We start from the raw sequence: 19,425 nt of genomic DNA on the forward strand, positions 1-19,425 counted from the left end.
AAGTATTGTGAAGCTGGACCAGAGTTCTGTGCCTCGGTGCTCGGTGACACAAGGTGACATCCTGCCTCCTGGTGCACCAAGTTTTCTTGTTAGGGGTGAGGAGGAGGTAAGGGGAGGAAATGATTCCTACTTCATAGCACAGTTGCCAAGTGTGCTTAGAACACATGGGGCATTGTCAGGCCAGACATCATGAAGCCTTCAGGCCTTCCCCTTGTCTTTTTGTTTTGTTTTTGTTTATTGAGAGAGTATTTATCTCTGCATCCCTGGCTGTCCTGGAACTGTTGACCAGGCTGGGCTTGAACTCAGAGATCCTCCTGCCTCTGCCTGCCGAGTGCTGGGATTAAAGGTATGTGTCACAGATCCTGGCTTTTTCTTTTTTCTTCAATTTTTAAAATATTGAAATTACATCATTTCCTCTTCCTCTTCTTCCCTCTAACCCTTCCCATGTCCCCCTTCTCCACTGCTCTTTCTAAAATTCATGGCCTTTTTTCTTTGTTATATATACATATGCATATAAATGTTACATATGTAGCATATATGTATACTTATATAGTTATATATAGTTATAGTTAGGCGTGTATGTGTGTGTGTGTGTGTGTGTGTGTGTGTGTGTGTGTGTGTGTGTGTGCTAGGCCAGCTAGCCAGTTTGCCTCTACCTCTGCAGCTCCAGGGTTACAGGCAGGATGCCATGTTCCCTGGCTTCCATGTGGGTTCTGGTCCTCACACTTCATCTTCAGATACTGACTCCATACATGCTTCTCCCCGCCCATTGGTTTTATATTGATACGGAATCTTTTCGTGTAGCCAAGGCTGGCCTTGAACTCACATTATCAGGGTTACCAGCAGCTACTGCTGTCCTTGCCTCCTTTCTTTCATACACAGTGGAGTAATACATTCAAAATGAAGATGAGTTCTTCTTGCAAACGGGACTGCCCAGAACTGGGGTGAAGGGCACACGGTCACTCTTCGGACATTTCTCATGCTGTGATAGGTTTGTTTGGAATTGAAACTTGGGTGATTATTTACTGTTTACTGTTTACTTGATTTTAATGATGCTGGATTATGTTCTTGGGAATTGTCATAATGCCATGATCACCATCCTGGCTTCCCTGTCATATTGGCTCATACTCTGTGAGCAGAACCAAATATTTGTGCGGAATGTTGGGAGAAAAGCAGAGGGACCTTGGTGCTCTGCCCTGTAGGAGTGCCCAAGACTATGTTGTCCATATGAATTCTTCTAGGGTAGTACATAAGTTGTGACAGAACAGGGTCTCGGGGACAGGAGGAAATGGCATTGGCTGGTCGTTCCTCTTAGATAACCTTCAGCCATTTTCTTCAATGACTTAAATGTTGGAGTTCACTCTCTCCAACATAGAGAAAGAGAAGACAGCCTGCGGAGGAACTCTGTAGGAAGCAGAGGTGAAATCCGGATAGTGAAAGTCATAAATTTGGGTCACATCTGAAACTATAAAGCTTTGCTGTCACTGTTGGTGACCATTGGCCTAAGGACAGACACTGGTTCAGAAACTTCCTCTGAATTGTTTTGCTTTAGGAAAGAAAAATAAAACCCCCACACAGAATGGAAAGTTTGGGTTGCAGGTGTAACCCCTTAGGCTCTGTTTCCTCAGTGAGCTCAGTGCTGCTGGTCTCAAGGACAAAGAAAGAGAAAGGGAAGAAGTTTCACATTAAAACCCGAGTGAGGAGGCCTGTGAACACGGTCCCTGCGAGCATCTGCTGTTGGTGGGGAGAGCAGAGTGGCAGCCATGGAGGCAACGTGCCTGTCCTCCTCCTGCCATGGCGGACTTGGTTTTCCTTTAGAGTCCTTTCTCTGTGACAGGTAAGGGTCAGCTTCTTGGGGACCCATAGTTAATTTGGGCCTGTGGGCAACTGTCCTCTTGCCTGGGATTCTATTTGTGATACTTTGCCCTGTGGATTTAACTAAACTGGCCGGGGCAGCACAGGACTGAGTTGTCAGAGTGCATTGTGGGACGCTGTGGCAGGAAGTGAACTGTTCACCTCCTCCACTGAGAGCTGCAGGTGGGAAGCTGTGCCCAGAGTCCTCTGTTGCGTGAGTCACATCTGTTCCCTGAGGAAAAACAGACAATAGTTTGGAAGCTGCACCACCAACAGGGCTTGCCAAAAGTACATTCTTGCTCTTTCTAGTTTGTTCTGAGCTGGGGGCAACATGGTCACTGTCATCCCATCAGAAGATGTGACGGGGCGAGCCCCCGGTTGTGGGAGGCAATGAAACATGTACTCTTGAAGTGGGTCTCCAGACTTTCTCCAGAGCTCTCGGATTGCTGCCAGGACTTCTGAGGACATTATGGTCTGAGCAGGCCTAACTTGTTTCCTTGCCATCTTTTAAAATCCCCATAATGTTCCCATGATCCTTCTCTGTAGTCATCACCTCTTGTTTAAGGGTTGATATTAAAATTTCCTAAGAGCTCTTCTGAGCTTTGAAATTGTTTTTCTTAATGCTTCTAGCCTTGATGTCATGTGAGGTAGTTGATACCTTCTGGGCATTATAGTCAGATTCCCAGGTAGAGCTTGCTGAATGTAATATGCCTTTATGCCAAATGCTGGCAACTTTTAATCATCTTTACAAGCAACCAAAAAGTTCATAGCACTAGATGGAAAGAGAGGAAATATAAAGCATGCTTGAAAATACACTTTTAATGAATTTCAAATAGATTAGAAGTCGGTTCTTAGCTATAGTTCCCTTGACTTGGTTCAAGCACTAGTTTTATTTTTAGCCCCATGTTTATCACTTTCATTATCAGAATTCTTCTAATCCCTCTAACAGATTTTAAAATTTATTTGTTCTCAAAAGTGTTTATGTCAATTGTTTTGACTATGTGCACGAATCTGGGGCATTTTGTAAATTATATGTGTACTCAGATAGACTTTCAGGACTGTCACAATTTGACAGAGAGTATATTGGAAGATATCCCAATTTAAAAGTTCATTTTTCTGATAATATAAGAAATTATCATTGAAGAAAGTTAGAATTTTAAAGTGCAATGATAAAATCTTTATAAACAGCACTATAGTGTGTGTGTATGGGCATATGTGTGTGTAAAGAAAGAGGGTGTGTATGATTTGAAATGTACTTGAGTTATTGTATATATTATTTTACAGCTTTAATGGTTTGGTAATATATGACATTTATTTTGCTAGAGAAAAGACTGAACTGAAGTTTCTTGAAAGTATTTGGGGGCTAGAGAGATGGCTTAGGGGTAAAGAGCACTGGCTACTCTTCCAGGGAGTCTAGCTTTGATCCCCAGCACCTACTCATCATCTAACAACCATCTGTAACTCCAGTTCAAGCACATCCACACCCTCTTGTGGCCTCTGTGGGTACCAGTCATACATCTGGTTCACAGATGCCCATGCGGACAAAACACTCGTGATACTCATATGCATATTAAATAAATACTTGAAAGATAATTTCAAGGATGCTTTTAGATATATTTTAGAGCAAAAGATTTTTTTTTCTGCTGCTGCTTTAGAATCGAAGGGTGTAAAACCCGGGCTGCCTCTGTCTCTTGGTTCTCGAAATTGCTTGACACATTCAGAGTCACACTGCCAGTTGATGGCAGGATGGGGGATAGACCCCAGATCCCCTGATGACCCGCCAGGGGCATCATTCTCTCCTGTACAAATCTTCGCGAAATATTTCTCTTTATTCCCATGAGTGAGCTTCAGGTTCATGTGTGTTTTGAATCTCAGCACAGCCATCACAGACATATAAGCCATTATGAATCTAAAGAATGGGCTTGGGGGTCTCTGAAAGAAGAGAATAGAACTTGGTTTTACTGAGGCCACCGAGTTGCTTATTGAAGAAGTGTGCGGCTACAAGGCAGGAATTCTAGGTAACACTGTCTCATGTAACAGGTTCTACATTTGGGTCTTGCTGGATATTTTCATCTTTGCTTCTCCTCCTCTTCCTCCCCCTCCTCTTCCTCTTCCTCTTCTCCTTTTTTTCCCCTGAGGTTTTGGGAGTGGTATTTCCTCTTAGCTTGTGACTAAGTTAGGGGGACATAGTTGATCCACAAGGGCAATGCTTTGTGTGATAGTTTGTCCTGTACATAGATTGGGAACTTTTTGCATGGGAAGGCTCATTTCGGGTTCAGTTTCTTTTCAGGATGATGAGAGAATTTAGCAACAACACTTGATTTCTCAACATAAAATAAAAATGTCAGCCCTGAAACCTTTTTTAAAAGGCAGGGCCTCATTATGTAGCCCAGTCTGGCATGGGCCTCACCATGTAGACCAGGTTGGCCTTAAACTCAGAGACTTCTATGGGTCTCTGCCTCCCTGAATCTAGGGAGTAAAGGTGTTCACCATTACACCTAGTCTTCTGTCCTAACACTATGCAAACAAGAGTGTGCTTGCCTGTTCCTCTTTTCCCCATCTTATCTAGTTTAGCTTTTTTCTTTTGTTTTGTTTTTGCTTGTTTGCGTGTTTTTGAGATAGCATCTCTCTATGTAGCCCTAGCTGGCCTTGAACTCATGGAAGACCTCTGCTCCCCGAGTGCTGGGACTATAGGTGTGAACCGCAATGCCCAGATTCCTCTCTTCCTTTCTAATTCTTCTGCAGACTTGCTCCTCTATAAGCTCACTCTTCCATACCTCTTCCAAATGCTTCCAGTTCCTTATTCTCTGCTGCGAAGACAACAGCTTTAGCATGCCAGTTTCAGAGGGTAGTTTTTATAGTGTGTGCGTGCGTGCGTGCGTCCTTCTGTCCATCTGTCCGTCTGCCTGTCTCTTCGTGTGTGTGTGTGTGTGTGTGTGTGTGTGTAGCCAGCCTAACATCTTAGTGACCTCAGGGTCTAACCACGTTCTGCACAAAAGCAATGTGCTGAAGACTTGCAGGAAAGCCCTGGTCAAGAGGTTGCCCTGTGCAGGACACATTGGAATTCCGTTAATGTGTAGCCTGAAGCAGAAAGTGCTGATTTTGCTTTCAAGGCTCTGAAAATATGCACAAGTATTTGGTGAGAACTTGAGAACTCGGCTAAGCTGTCTTTGATTCCCAAGATATCCCTAGGACGGGTGAATAAATTACAGATGCTTTTAAAAAATATTATTTAATGCTTACACTAAATAATTGATTCTTGACTGCGTAGGCTAATTGAGTTATTGCTACATTGGCTTAATTTTCTCCACTCCCATTTAAGACCCTACTTGGCTTAAAAGGGTGATGGCAGGAGCTTTTGCTACTCTGTATAAGAAACACTCTTTGACCCACAGAAGCGATGCTGCAGCAGTAAGCTGTCCTTGGTTTCTTTAGCCGAGGAATGGTTATCCCCTCTGTTACCTAGATTGCAACCTGTAGAGTCCTTTTCTCTGTGTTTAATATCTGACATTTGAGACCTCTCTTCAGGGGTGTATTGACTGCATCCCCAAAGATGCTATTTGGAGCTTGCCCTCTGTGACGTCCTAAGTGGTACCTTGGAATCCTGAAAGAACTCAACAGAATAACATTCTTTGTATTCTTAGTCAAGAATACAGGTGTCTGCTTAGTCCTTGCTTCGTATGAGAATTTCTTACAACTGTATGTTGCAATTATGGACGTTTTAACTAAGACTTTTCATCTCTCTCTCATATTGTCACTATCTTTTTTAAATAAAATTCTTTTTATATGAAAATCTTTTGTTTTAAATCTAAGGTCTCCTGGAACCTGGCAGTTCAGAGAGATCTATCTGGTCACCATCTACTCTAATTTCCACCTCTTCTTATTCAAATGTGCAGGTGGCCAGACTTTGGAATTTCTCCTGCTCTGAGAACACAGAGGAATAGGGGGCGAGTTCAGAAACGCTGGGCCATTGTACCTGAGGTGGTTGCTGCTCCCTTAGTTTTAACAGCTGCACCTGCCATGTTAGCACGAAAGATATGGAATGAATGTGAAGGGTTCTTTGGTTTTAAATATCCTAGTATATTGTTCAAAAGGGGAGGGTATTAGCAGGCTCATCCCCCCATTTCAACAAGTGTCTCCCTCCAACTGTCATAGGCATCCATAGGGGCCACAGCGTTCCTTGGGGTACTTGAAACTGATTGGCAGCTCTGATGGCCTTTAAGGGTCACGAGAACGGTGGCATCATTTATCCTCCCTTTGCTTTTTTTTTTTTACTTGAGATATTGGAAGTAGGTCAGCTGTGTGCCAGATTCAGCTGGCACACTTTAAATGACAAAAGGTATTAGTTTGTTCAAGTATGTTGCTTTACCAAAAAGAAAAAAAGGAAAGGTAAAGAGCTGCTATCTTCTCTAAGAATGAGGCTCTTCTCACTCAAGTTTTCAATAAATCAGTTACACTGATAATGCTTGCTGTGTGACAGACTGCAACCAAACCTCATTATTCATACATGTCTGTGTGATGTTACTGAATCAATTTGTGCTGTATCCATTTTGCACTCATGGATAGTTCACGGTCCCTTACGAGCAGAAATAGTCAGCAGGCAATAATGGAAGACACGAAGCAGAAATGGATGGGGCCCATAATCCTTTGCTTCATGGTGCAAGATCCAATTCTTAAATTCATTTTCAGTATCTTTTTTAGAAAATAGCTCTGATCTCATCATCATGAGGGTAGTGTCAACAAAAATCGCAAAGCAGACGCTCTTCCAAGCTGTGGGTATTAGCTAGCTTTTATCTCTCTGTGGATTGCTAGCCAATCTATACTTCCTGATTGATAGGACAAGGCATTCCCATGTGTAACTCCTTATTGACAATAGCAGTCCTCCTGTTATAGAGGAGACTTTTTCTCATTCAAGAGAACTGTAGCCGCTAGAAAAGTTAAAACTGAACCCAAATGAGTTCCCTTTGGAATGGCCAACCAGCTCCTAAAAGGCCACCCAGCTCCTAGGTGTGTAGCAGAACTAGGAAATGGCTGTAGTTACATGTGGCTGAACATGGTGAGGTTTTAGAGACTGCAGAGCTATGGCCATGAAATTAGAGGGCTCTAGTGAGGCTCTGTTCTCAGGTGACAGCTCCTCAGTGGGATCCCAGGCAGGGCAGCCCACTGAGGAATCACTGTTAGCAGACCCTCTTGTCTGCAGAGCTAAGTTTTCCTTCCCCGGGGCCACTGCAGGACACCTCCATTCTGCTGATTACCCTTCCTCTTTCCTCCTGCTCTCTGCTGATCACCCTCCCTCCTTCCCCCTGCACAGGCGATTTCATAGAGAAAGCACCAGCCTCCAGGTCTTCGGTCCTCTGGCTCATTCACGGTGCTCCTGGAGGTGACATGCTCAACTCTGTCCTGGGATGCATAAGAACAGCCTTCTCTCGTGCTGTCATTTTTAAATCCAGGCATCCTTGACAACCCCGTCCACCTCTGCGAGGTGACGGGCCCTCAGCTGTCCAATGCTGGTGCGTGATAAATGATGTCCAAGACCCGCTCTACTTCAGCCTCTGTGTGTAGTACTGGGTTTTATTTTATTGATCCTTGGAATATTTCATTTTTTTCTCTGTATCCAGAGCAATATTAAAAAACTGTTCCGACTCATATCTTAAAATAAAACCTCCTTAATATCAAAGTAATTGTGAAAGGAGAAATGCTTCTTAGGCCAAACAACAAAGAACTGTCAGTGTGCATTTCTGAAAAAGCATATCTCATCAGCATAAAATAAAATCAAGAGTTGGACTTAGAGCCCTTTGTAAAGAATCAAATGCAAAAAGAGAAAGATCTTGAATGAATTCATTAAAATAGCAGCAAAACTCTGAAGTTTACAAAGAAAGACTAAATTATTCTGTCCCCCCCTATAATATGATGGGCGATTAAAATACCTATTGCATAAAAGACAAGGCAATAGAAAATTTTTAAAAAAGGTACCTCCTAAAATGCTCACTCTTCCACAGAGGGGCTCAACCACTTTAAAGAAAATGTTTTATGTTGGTTTGTGAAGTAGAAGGGCTTAGTTTCTCTTAAAATCTGAGCAAATAATTCATGACATTGATCCATATTAAGGTTTTCCAGTACTCATTTCTGCATAACAAAATCACCATACAAAGTATCCCCTTAGAGCTGTGGCTGCCAGCCCCACTGAAAGGCTTTAGTAATCCACTCTCCAGGTACCCAGCTTCTGCTCATGGCTGCCTTTGTTTCTCTCTCTGTCCACCCACCAAGAATGTCTCTGCTAACTTTGTGCCTAAAAGCAGAGAAAGAATACTCCTGTGCAAACTTTGACTCTGATATGCCTTTTCTTATCTCCAAGGTCGTATGCAGGGTGCCACTTACATTCCTCAGAGTGTAATTAGAAGTTCATGATTCTGTCCCTACGATGGGGCTGAGTTCTGTAAGCCCCAGAATTATACATTATTTGTCGTGACTTCCCACATGACGCCTGGACCACAAAGCTCAGTAAAAGCTTTGGAATAATCAGTCAAATTATTCACAAGGAGTAGCACATGAGGCCACTGAAAGACACTGTAAGAGATGAGAGAAACAAACATACTGAGAATATCTGTCCCCCACTGAGCATTATGTTTAGGTCTCATCTTCCAGCACTAACTATAATGATAAATACAATGTACCCAGAGCGATACAGCTCACAGAGCCTGTGACTATGAGGTAAGAAAGGCTGAGCAGAACAGGTTTCAGAATTCCTTTTCTCCTAGATTACTTCATCTGCAAAATGAGACCAAGCAGCCTGAGCTCCATGTCGGTGTCCCGAGGGGTGAGGAGCACTAAGAAATGGGAAGGGAACACGTTCTCATGATTTGTGGCAAGTCAGATACGTGATAAGTCACGGTGTTTGTTTTCCAGTTCGTTCACTGCGGTGTGTCTGTGATGAGCATGTGGGGGCCAGGAACTGTCATAATGCCGTGATCACCATCCTGGCTTCCCTGTCACATTGGCTCATACTCTGTAGGAGCTGGGTATCCTCTTTGGCTAACTCAGGTCTTCAGACTTGGTGGCAGCAGGTCCCTCTACCCACTGACCCGACTTCCTCACCACCCCCACCCTTTAAATCTCATTTGATTTACAGGGAGTTGGCTGCGTCGTTTTCTGGTCCAAACATTCTCCAAAGTTAACTGTTTTTATCAAGTTAACTAAATAGCTCTTCTGAATTACATTATAGACGCATAGCTATAGGGTCAGAGAGCAATTAGAGGGTGCTGGGGGTTTTGTTGTTGTCTGTTTGTTTGCCTCCTCTTCGGGGTGTCCTATTAGCTGGCAAATGATTGTTCTTTTGGAGATGATAACAGATCAGTCACTGATGAATTTCTAAAGAGAAAAAAAAACTCATGAAAGTTGTGTTTCTTATGGCAGCATTTGGCATGTCAAATTCTCACGTTTTAAACCTATTAAAGATGCCAGGTGACAGGGCCATTGAGGCTGGCTGTTGGGTGTTAGGTTGATCATGCAAACAGAAAGAAAATTTGACCCGCAGAAAGGACTTTTTGCCTGGAAATCCACAAGGGAGCATGAGGCATGGGGTCGGTGTACAAGAGCAGGGTCACGCTTACGTCTTCTTGACTATACCAGCAGCATGTATTCTTATAGGAAATGTGGAATAAGTTTCTTCCCCCTGAGTTCTTGCATGCCCATCTTGGACAAGGGGCCCATCCCACAAGAAAACTCACTTGCTCAGGTAGGGAGGCAGGAGGCTCTAAAGCCCCGACTCCCGCTCCCCACCCAGCAGCAGCGACTAGGTGGATCTGCTCAGACAAGGGTGATTTGCTCCTCTACTGCATACACCCCCAGCTATTAGCGCAGTTGCGTGAGCCCTTGATTTCAGAACAACTTTTCTTAAAATGGGATGCTTTTCATTTCTCTAGAGGCCCAGCAAGATCTGAAAGGATTGTCCTCTTGTGTCTGGTGGCTGCACCCGCCACTTTTTACACCTTGCGCTGAGTGACAGTGCGTCGCATGTTAGAGCAAGCCTTCTTGGACTGATGGCAGTGCACGGACAGCTGGCTTCTTTGCTAACCCGTGTGTGCTGCCCTGGTATTACTAAACAGTCATTACTTACATCTTTTTCTTTCTTCACTGCCTAAGCAAGTTTTTGCATGTCCACAGACAGGGTGCAGAAATGGATCAGCACACTGGAAAAAGAAGACATCCGTGGCACCCTTATTCATTTAGGGTAAATTAACCTTAGCCTGATGTGTACGGCACCTGCACGGCCCCTTTTCCTTAGCCCTCCCTACCAAACCGTTTCCAGTTAAGGCCTCCAAGTCAGAGGAGGAGTTAATGTGGTCGACATTGTATTCTGTCAGTCAAAGCTAAAACTGTGTTAAACCAGACAGCTGGTAAACAGGAAACATTTCCAAACAGAGGCTGGTGCTTTCTTTGGGAGAGGCATTCAAAACCTGGTGTAGCTGCACCCAGACGGGCAGTCTGAGCGTTTCTGTTCTCTGAACATAGGCTGGTGCTGACTGGACCAGTGTTAGCTTTCTAGACCATCACGTGCATTGTGAAGAAAGAGCCGCTCGCACTGAGTAAAGTGAGGAGAATTGTCCATTATCAGCTTGCCGCAAGGAGCCTGGACGCCCAAGGCAGAGACCCTGTGATTTCCTATAGCGACAGGAGAGAAACCAAAGACAGAGTGAAGTATTTCCTCTTCCAATCAAACAAATTCTCGGATAATTTTTTGATGGAAAATAAATAGCACCCTTTTTAAAGACTCATGCATTATATACAGTCTTCTGTTTTCAAAGAAAACTCTGGGCACATTTGAACACCAGATATCACGCCTTCTATTCCTAGTGTGGCTGGTTAGTAACTCTTGATCCCATAAAGAATTTCAAAAATGTGCCCCCCTAAAGAGGTCAGGGGTCAAAGCATGGAGGTGTTTCATGTGCCTTCACCCCACCCCCCATCTTATTAATAGACTGTTGACACGGGTCTTCTGCGGATTCCAGGGCTAACTGGCCATATTCCTGTCTGAGTGAGGGGAGAAGTGAGCGCTCAGATTTCAGGATGTAAAGTTTTGTTTAATTTCAGTCAATCATTTGTTGATGTCAAGTGTACCAGATGAAACGCATCTCCTGAATGAGCCTTGAGATCTTTGGGTCTGTGCATATAAATCATCCTGCTGACCTTGACACCACATCCAACAAGCCCTGTTGACACTGACAGGGACCAGATGTGTAAGGCCATGGAAAAGACATTAGGCTTTGACACGAGCTGACTGACAGTTACATTTGGAGGCACCAGTGAAGCCTGGAGATTTTGTCCAGTCTGGCAGGTAGATGGAGATCAGTGTTTAATGTTATCAAATGCTTTAAACACTTCCCTGTGGTTGAAAGCATCTCCCGCCATCCCTGGACCTGAGTTTGAACTCCTCAGGCTTCATTCTCCAGTCACTTGCTCCACTCTCTCTAAGTTTTATAGCCACAAAAGGAAGAAGGGTTTAAGAGGCAAAAATCGTACTTAGGAGACATTTACGAAATTTCTCTCACTCCGACGTGTTCTTCCTTATTCTAGTCCTGCTGTGCTGCCTTATGCACGAAACATGACAAATATGTAAACAAAGAGGATTGTCTGTAATAGTATTGGGAGGAGTAAAATGTTACCTTTTGCATATTGAATCCCACCCCACCCCACCCCCCACCCAAGTTTTCACCTTTCGGAGATTAAGAATTCTGGGACGTAAATCTCGAGGCTGAAATGTTTTCACGCGGGAGTAGTAAAAGTAGAAGATTCTTGGCCCAAACTCCTGAGACACAAAAGTCATTTTGATCTGGAGCTGAAGGGAGAAGAGGGTCCCCAAGCAGGGCCTTACGACGTGAACTTTGCTGGTTTTAATGCCGCACCGTTGATAACCGGATGTTTACTCTGCATTCCAAAAAAAAATCAAGATGTGACTTTCACACACGTCCTTTCACGTTATAGTGAAAAGAAAGTAGCAAAAGTTAATTTACAATTTATTAAACCATTTAGTGTTCTTAGTGTAAGGTACCTTAAAGTAACTACACAGAAGTGAATTACAGGTTTGTCCTCCCCCCCCCCCACCGTGACAATATATAGATAGATTTTTAATTTTAGGGAACCTGAATATTCACATTTGCTTTACTTTGTATAAATACAACTGAAAAGTAACAGAAGGAAAGTGCGGGTGCTAATTATGAGAAGGGTTTGCTCTTGTTCCTATTGGTAACATTAATGTTTTATGGGTTAACGGTGACCTTGCCTGTCTGTCTGCTTTTCTCCACCTCCTCCGGCGCCTTTGCCTAAGGGCTGCTGAGAGCTGATTATTCTAATCAAACCCATCGCAATCAGGGGAGACAATTAGCCAGGTTAGGCCTCTGCTGATCTCACATGTGGCCGGTAGCCTCAGATGGCCTTGAGCACTCTTAAATCATATCAACAAGTGTGTCAATAATCCACGTGCCCTGCTCCATCCTGCTGAACCCGGTAGGGTCTGCCTCTGGAACCACTTGAGTTTGTGCATTCTGGCTTGTTTTAAACTGAGGCCACAAGGTATTGACGTTTCCAAAAGTAGAAACTTGGCAAACTATGTTGCTAGTGCCGTTTTAAAATCACCTAGTCAAGAATTTTGAAACTCATGAAGTCAATTACCTATAAATAGCTGTTTATTTGTTTCTGTACGTATGCTCTTCTGGAATTCACTTCCTAGAATTCTATTTCCACGTAAAGTGACATATGGCACAGAAGAAAGAGTCCCACGTACAACAGGCTCAGATGTCTCATGCTGGACATAGAATTCGGTAAGATAGTACATGTTCAAATGATACTGTAAAATTTGTTCTGAGTATAATGTTACATTGGTCAAGACATTGTCTAACTTACCAAATATCGGCATATTTTTAAATAAAGACAGCATTGACTTTGTAGTGTTGTCTAACTTACCAAATATCGGCATATTTTTAAATGAAGACAGCATTGACTTTGTAGTGTTGTCTAACTTACCAGATATCGGCATATTTTTAAATGAAGACAGCATTGACTTTGTAGTGTTGTCTAACTTACCAGATATCGGCATATTTTTAAATGAAGACAGCATTGACTTTGTAGTGTTCACACTTGGCTTCTGGGAGAGTCTTGCCTGTGTCTATCTATGTCTGTGTGCCACGTGGGTGTCTGGTGCCCAGAGGTCAGAAGAAGGTGTCCGAAAGCCTGGAACTAAAGTTTCAGATGGTTGTTAGTCACCATGTAGGTACTGGGGACTGTACCCAGGTCCTCTTCAAGAGCAGTGGGTGTTCTCAGTCACTGAGCTATTTCTCCAGATCCAACATATTTCTTTCTGAATATCCTACCACATGTAGAACTCAACAGAGAATGTGGCTGTGCCCCAGGGGTACTGTTAAATATGTATTATACATCACAATATCCAATCTAATAATACATTATCAGTCAAAACTCAAATACCTTTCAGGTCATGGAGGTGAGCACTTGGGAGGCAGAAATAGGTGGATCACTGAGTTTGGTGCCATCCTATTCTATCCAGCAAGTTCCAGGACAGCTTAGGCTACACAGAGAAACCCTGTCTCAGAAAAACAAAACAAAAACAAAAAAAAAAAAACCACAAAAACTGAAATCCTTGAGCTGGCAATGTAGCTGAGCTGATAGATTGCCTGCCCAGCCTGTACAAGCCTTGCTGAGAGCCCTAGCATTTCATAAACCAGGTATCATATACGCTTATGCTTCCGGCAAGAAGCCAGAAGTTCAATCTTCCTCATCTATGCAACAAAATATATACAACAAAGTATATATAATACTCTAATAAGTGAAGAAAGAATATAGTGTCTTTAGAAGAAAATTATATCAAATTAAGATTTGTTTAAAATTTTATGCAGATTGGGGCTGAAGAGATGACTCAGTGCCCTTCCAGAGGAACCAGGTTCAATTCCCAGCACCCATATGGCCGCTAGCAACTGTCTGTAGCTCCAGTCCCATGGGGATCCTATGCTCTCTTCTGGCCTCCATGGGCACTGCAGGCACATGGTAATAAAAAAATTAAATACTGTGCAGATTATGACTCATACAAAATTCTAAATGTAAAGGAAGAAGCCAGACAAGTTCTTCTTCCTACTTAGTTGAAATATTAAGATCTTTTACTGAGGTATTCATTTTTTTTCTTAAAGTTAAGACCTTGTGTGTGTTTATGGAGTTCTTGGGTGTATGCCATGCAGCTCTTACATTTGACTAAGGACTAGCAGGGATTTCAATTGAAAAAGACACCTTGAGTTTAACATGTGAAATATTTTAATTATTTTGGTGCAGCCATTGCATTCTCATTGTAAAAACACAAGAGTTTCTACCAGTGAATATCAAGGTTGTAAAGCTCTTGTGTTTCTTAAGTGTGTCCAGGCTTGGGTAATTTATGTTTTCTTCATAATTTTCTTATCCATTCATCTAATCATTGCCATTCATTTTATATACATAAATGATCTGTATTTGTAACTATAGATTGAGAGTATTTACTCTCTACCTCCAAAAAACAGGAAGATAATTGAGATTTCCTAGAGTATTCAAATTTTATGTTTTTCAAATTCCAGAAATATCTGCTAAATTGTGATTTGTTGAGAAAACACCTTTTCACAATCTCTGTAGTTTATAAGATGAACAATCTTGATCCCCCACCCCTCGGCACATGTACATAGATCATTAATACAAACCAATATAGCTGAGTTATCCAGTTGCTCTATGGACAATTAAATGGGAGTATTGTCTCAGCAGGGATAAGTGGCCAAATTACACCTTTGAAATAAATGGATCTTTGAGGCTTGAGCACATAGGTGTTATTGTACAAGAGGCTACATTTAGATTCATCTAGTGATCAATGGGGGTTTATTGATGAGTATCAATGAATAACAAAGTGATGTCAAAAACTTTTAATAGTCCAAGAAAACCATATTTAGCCTTTTCTTTCTCAGATGCAGTTTCTGTGCTAGGAAGTAGTGCGGTCTCTATACTGGGAGGAGAGATCTCTGACCACCCAAGGGGCTGATGTTCAGGGATTAATGCCAAGGCCAAGTAACTCTGTTTCTCTAAGTCACATAGAGAGAACAGAAATCCTCCAGAATCCATATTCTTTTTCTCTTACTGAATGGGATAAATGATAAACCATTGTGTTTTTTAAATATTATTTCTGAATCAAGACATATAAACATGAGCCCCATGTTCTCATTGGTTTGAGTGGTTTCTAGTTTCAATGATATTATATATTTATAATTTTTAGGATTATAAACATCCCCGTCTCTCTCACAAAACAGAGCCCAGTTGATGTGACGTAATGAATGCTTTGTTGGACTATTTGGATGAACCATGTATATCCTGTGTCCCGATTTTCACCCTTTGTCTCTCATTGCTCACATTTTTTGTTCATTCACAGAAAAATTTGTTTAGCAGCCAGTGTTGAAAAAGACTATTTGATTGATTGAGCAACACTTTGAACAATTAGGCTCCAACAACTGTATTGTGTGAATTATCACAGTCTACTCAGACACACCAGGAAGGAGACAGGCAAGTGTGGGTTCTGGAAGACATTTCGTAGTCCCAGGCCAGTGACATTCCTCTGAGCCTACCTCAGTACTTTTCTAAGAAGAATTTTTTTTTTTACTGTTATCTAGAGAAATGAAAAATTTCACCTGGAATTCTAAGCCAGCATGTAGACATCCCACAATGTTAAAAACCCATTTTGTTTCAGCAACCAGTGTCCCCAAATGTTTCTGGGCAAGCATCATTCCATTGTAAGTCTCTTTCTTCTTAATGTGGGAGTTGAGGCACATAAAGTATTTCAGCTCCTTTTGACACCACTATCCCTGTTTATCGGCAAAAATAATAGCTAGCTTAAAGGGACGAGATTGCGTCACCTTCGGGACCTGCGGGGCTGCCTGCCACACAAAACAGCAGAGCAGTTGTGTCAGCGAGTGCAGAAGCAAAGGTGGGGATAAAAGTAACGGCCGCCATCTGTTTAACAGATCACTGGCAGTTCAGGAGATGGACAGACTCCTAAATTACCCACTCAGTTAAGGCATTTAATTATCTTCTGCAAGATTTCGGAAGAGAAGCTTTATTTGTCCAGAGAGGGCGATGCAGATGGTTTCTCTCCTGTCATTTTTAGTGACGCTGAGCAGGTGTAAAATTATTTTCCTTAAGTGCACATTTCCGTATTCATGCTCCTTTGTTGGGAATTTTGAAACCTACATGGCTCCTCCAGGATGTTAGCTGGTGCAAGAGTCGGAAACGGGTGACAAGGCACTTGACGGAAATTGCTAGATGATGATGTCATTGACTTTTCCTTTTGCCACGCTTGCCATCTTCTTTTGTGTGGCTTCGCCCCTCGGTGTGGCTGAGAACAGTTGGAGTGGCGTGGGGTGTAATAAACTGTAAATGCACATTTTCTTGTAGCTTCTTGGCAGTTGCCGTCATCTAAGTTGTCCCAAGTTCTGCCACTTTCTGTGCAGAGAGAGTTGAACCCATTGCACTTTGTGTGGCTTGTTGCCCGTGATTTCGTTTTGTCTTTCATTTTCTTCTGGGTTGTTTGAGAGGGGGTCTCTACATACCCCTAGCTGTCCTGGAACTCGCTCTGTAGACCAGGCTGTCCTAGAACTCGCAGAGATCCGCCTGCCTCTGCCTCCCGAGTGCTGGGATTAAAGGCCTGTATTACCGTGCCTGACTTGTTGCCTTGTTTTGTTTGTTTTGATTTGTCTAACCTTTCCACAGCAGTCGACACACAGTGACGGTGCTACGTTTGCGTATGGTTATTTCAGGTGTAGTGAGTTCAATTCAGGGAGGGAATTGAGGATTTTCTCAACATCCCACTAAATCTTGTCATTTAGTTGTTGAAATAACTCAGTTTCCATTTACATACTATTTTTCATGCACCGCATTTATTTTCTATTTGATGATGATGATGATGATGGTAGTGGTGGTGATGATGCCTGTATGTCTGTGCACCATGTGTGTTCCTGGTGCTCTCAGAAGGGAGAGGACGGTGTTAGATCCCCTGGAACTAGGGTTACAGATGCTTGTGGGCGGCCATGTGGGTGCTGGGAATCAAACTTGGGTCCTTTGGAAGAGCAGCTAATGGCCTTAACCTCTGAGCCATCTCCATTCTGCAGGAAGTATTTATGCTGTGACCGTTATGCTTGTGGGACTGGAGGTAGAAGCCACGGCCAAGACTATGCTAGACAAACATGATTACAATTGAGCTGCATCCCCAGCTCATGTGTTCCCATTTATACTGAAACTGTGATACTGACTTTTTCACTTACTTATTTAAAAAGCGATAAATTAAGAGATCCAATAGCTGGCTCAAATTTGCAGATTATAAAAGACAAACAGTATTAAACCCAGGCTTTTCAGTTCGCACTCACTCTTCTTTCAGCGTGTGACACCTAAGATCTCCAAAATAATGAACGAACATCGAGGATTATCTTTAACCTGCATCTGATGTTTCCGCTTCTCTGCAACCTTTCTCTTGTTCATCTCCTTTTCTTTAATCCTACAAATGCCCCATTTAAGCCCTCTTCATGTCTGGACAATCACAAGAAGTCAGAGAGTTTGCATTGAACCTAACTTGGAGCTTTCAACAATGCCACATATCCTGCATAGAATAGGACCTCTAAAAATAGCCACTGGATATGTGCAGAAATGAGTAGTTTATAGGCAGATACCAAGGAGCAAAACCCCCAGCTGAAGCCTGTGATGTGTGTGTGTGTGTGTGTGTGTGTGTGTGTGTTCATGCACATGTGTGTCTTGTCTATTGCAGCAGAATGCTAATGACCTCCTTACTCTGGGCTTGCTTTCTGTCTGTCTAGGCTGCCTTCTCCAGGGCTAAAAGTATGATCACATTAGCATTCAAACCCAATCATGTCTCCATCTTCTTAAAAAAAATCTTCCCTGAGCCTTTTTTCCTTTGTTGCTCTTAATAAGTCTCTAAAACACCAAAGGATCCAATCAAAAAGTGGGGTACAGAACTAAATAGAGAATTCTCAGTAGAGGAGTCTAAAATGGCTGAGAGACACTTAAGAAAGTGCTCAACATCCCTAGCCACCTGGGAAATGCAAATCAAAACAACTCTGAGATACCATCTCACTCCTGTCAGAATGGCTAAAATCAAAAACTCCAATGACAGTTTATGCTGGAGAGGATATGGAGAAAGGGGAACACTCCTCCACTGCTGGTGGGAGTGCCAACTCGTACAGCCACTTTGGAAATCAGTATGGAGATTCTTCAGGAAAATGGTAATCAGTCTACCACAAGACCCAGCAATTCCACTCTTAGGCATCCAAAAGATGCACATTCATACAATAAGGATGTCTGTTCCACTATGCTCATAGCAGCATTATTTGTAATAGCCAGAACATGGAGGCAACCTAGATGCCCCTCAACTGGAGGGTGGATAGAGAAAATGTAGTACATTTACCCAATGGAGTATTATTCAGCAGAAAAAAGAACAATGGAATCTTGAAATTTGCAGGTAAATGGATGGCACTAGAAGAAACCATTCTGAGTGAGGTAACCCAGTCACAAAAAGAGAAACATGGTATGCACTCACTCATATATGGATTTTAGACATGAATCAGGGGAGTGCCAGCATACAATCCCACTGCCAGAGAGTCTGGGAAACAGAAACTTCGTCCAGCGACAGATGGAAGCAGAGGCAGACACCCACAGCTAAACACTGAACTGAACTCCTGGAATCCAGTAACAGAGAGGGAGAATTCATGAGCAAAGGGTTAAGACTGGGCTGGTTTGACCCACAAAAACAGTTGACCTGAACAAGGGGGAGCTCTTGGGCCCCAGATTGATGGCTGTGTGGAAAGCATGGGACTGACCCAGCCCCCTGAATGTGGGTGCCAGTGAGGAGGCCTAGGTAATCTATGGGGCCTCAGTATTTATCCCTGGCATACAAATAGACTTTGAGTACCCATCCCATTCAGCCTAGACTCTTGTGGGAGGGCCTAGGCCCTGCCCTGGAGGAAATGACAGACTCTGGAGATCCACCATGAAGGGCCTCACCCTGGAATTGGAGTGAAGATTAGGTGGGGGGTTGAGGGTCCTGGTGTTGAGGATGGGGGAGGAGAGGAGGGACAGGGAGCTGGGATTGACATGTGAAACAAGCTTGTTTCTAATTTAAATTTTTAAAAAAGCAAGAAGAAAAAGATCTTCCCTGTTTCTTCAGTGCCTATCAGTTGTTTTTGTTTAAGGTGAAGTTTTGGCTCTCCTTGGTAGTTTTGCTTAGTCTCAACAAACTCATTGCTTTAGGCCTTTTGGGGTTTGCAGTTCCCTGAGCCTGGGAAGCCCACCCTCCCGCTTCTTAAAATAAATCTGTCCCTGTTCCAAAATCTGGCTTGTCCGAAGTCTTCAAGAACTCATTCAAAGTCTGTTCTTATAATCTAAAAAGAGACATAGTACTTAATATCAATGTCTCTTACGACGTTCTTTTACCCGATCTTCGTGGCGATTGATTCGTGTGGCAGTCTGTCCCCCATCCCACCGCCTGTCCCCTCC

The 19,425-nt window shown here is 42.9% G+C and overlaps 1 protein-coding gene across 2 annotated transcripts in view; it reads left to right on the plus strand.

Annotated features, from left to right (window-relative positions):
* The window catches only part of Efna5 (ephrin A5), a 275,872-nt gene that overhangs the window by 191,717 nt on the left and 64,730 nt on the right, over positions 1-19,425 (plus strand). The window lies entirely within an intron of this gene.

This window comes from Mesocricetus auratus, unplaced genomic scaffold, assembly GCF_017639785.1.
Source record: "Mesocricetus auratus isolate SY011 unplaced genomic scaffold, BCM_Maur_2.0 Super-Scaffold_100010, whole genome shotgun sequence".
In the NCBI taxonomy this organism is placed as follows: domain Eukaryota; kingdom Metazoa; phylum Chordata; class Mammalia; order Rodentia; family Cricetidae; genus Mesocricetus; species Mesocricetus auratus.